We start from the raw sequence: 1,713 nt of genomic DNA, 5'->3' as shown, positions 1-1,713 counted from the left end.
AGACTGAGAGGGAGGTGGGGGTGAATGGAATTCTGAGGAAGGCCCAGGGCAAACAAACCTAAAAGAGCTGTTGGGTCCCAGAGCAGATGCTTCTAGCCTCTAGCCAGCATCTGGAAACAAAATCCTCTCTGCTCCACACTCCTACCCCACCTGCTTTCCCACCGAGAGTGTCAAATAACTGGTGCAGTTCCTTGCCTTTTGTAGAAAAGTATGTTGCTTGATATATGTAGGCATACTACCTTGATCAAATTTTGGAAAACAGTGCAGAATATTGAAAGTGAACCAAGAAAGCTTGCTTTAAAGAGAAACGTACAAAAATAAAAGCAAAGAAGACAATTGAGTTTGGGCTTCTGATAGAACAGTCATCACTGTGGACAAGACTATGAGAAGTAGAGGCGGGCGTGGTTAAATTTTAAGTCTGTGCTCAGTATGTGCCATGGAGAGTCCCGTGTATTGTCACACAGCTGTCTCTGGTAGCTACTATTATTCCAGTTCCACACATTGTACTGGGTTGAATAGTATCCCCCCAAATCCATAGCTGCCTGGTATCTCCCAGATGACTTTATATGGTAATAGAGCTTTGTGGACAAAATCAAGTGAAAATGAGGTCACACTGAATTAGGGTGGACCCTAATCCAGTGACTGGGGTCCTTCTTTATTTTATTTATTTATTTTAGTTACGGCATGTGGGATCTAGTTCCCTGACCAGGAATCGAACCTGGGCTCCCTGCATTGGGAGTGCAGAGTCCTAGCCACTGGACCACCAGGGAGGTCCCCTGGTGTCCTTCTAAGAAAAGGGATATTTGGACGCAGATATAGAGAGGAGGACACCATGTGAAGACAGAGACACAGGGGAGAAGGCCATGAGAAGGAGGCAGAGGTTGGAGTGAGGCATCTCCAAGCCAGGGAACACCAAGGTTGCTGGCAACATCAGAAGCTAGAAGAGTCAAATAAGGATCCTCTTCTAAAGGCTTCAGAGAGAACATGGGCCTGGGGATACCTTGATTTCAGACCTCTGGCCTCCAGAACTGTGAGGGAATACATTTCTCTTGTTATGAGCCAGCCGGTTTGTGGTCATTTGTTTTGGCAGCCCCAGGAAAGTAATCCACAGATGAAAGACCCCTGGTTCTGAAGGTCCTGCTAAAGTTCCTTGCATGGGGGCCGCGGTGAACTGGCTGCACACGTGGCCTCTTGTCTGGGCAAGGGAAGCTGCACATCGAACCACACTAGGTGAGTCATGGGAAGTGACTGGATTCATGACTGACATGATTGGTTTTGTCCATTTGAACAGATCCATAGAATTCCAGAGAGAGATTAACAGTGAAAATCTGAGGATCATCATAAATTGCAGCTGCAAAGTTCATATACCTATTTATTTTTCTTCTCACCGTATCCTAAAAAGGATTTAGAGTTTCTTCAAAGATGCAAACAATAGAGCAAGATTAAGTCAATTAAAAAAATAAAAAAGATGGGGCTTCCCTGGTGGCGCAGTGGTTGAGAGTCCGCCTGCCAATGCAGGGGACATGGGTTTGTGCCCCGGTCTGGGAAGATCCCACATGCCGTGGAGCGGCTAGGCCCGTGAGCCATGGCCGCTGAGCCTGCGCATCCGGAGCCTGTGCTCCGCAACGGGAGAGGCCACAAGAGTGAGAGGCCCACGTACCGCAAACAAACAAAAAATAAAAATAAATAAAAAACAAATAAAAAAGATGAAAC

At 46.6% G+C, this 1,713-nt stretch overlaps 1 non-coding gene across 1 annotated transcript; it reads right to left on the bottom strand.

Moving 5' to 3' along the window:
* Nucleotides 1–697: 697 nt before the first annotated feature.
* TRNAG-CCC (transfer RNA glycine (anticodon CCC)) lies at nt 698–770 on the bottom strand. The gene has a single exon. It is a non-coding gene; the product is annotated as a tRNA-Gly (tRNA).
* Nucleotides 771–1,713: the final 943 nt, after the last annotated feature.

The sequence above is a fragment of the Mesoplodon densirostris genome, chromosome 11 (genome assembly GCF_025265405.1).
Source record: "Mesoplodon densirostris isolate mMesDen1 chromosome 11, mMesDen1 primary haplotype, whole genome shotgun sequence".
Taxonomy (NCBI): domain Eukaryota; kingdom Metazoa; phylum Chordata; class Mammalia; order Artiodactyla; family Ziphiidae; genus Mesoplodon; species Mesoplodon densirostris.
This window is presented reverse-complemented; position numbering and strand designations above follow the sequence as displayed.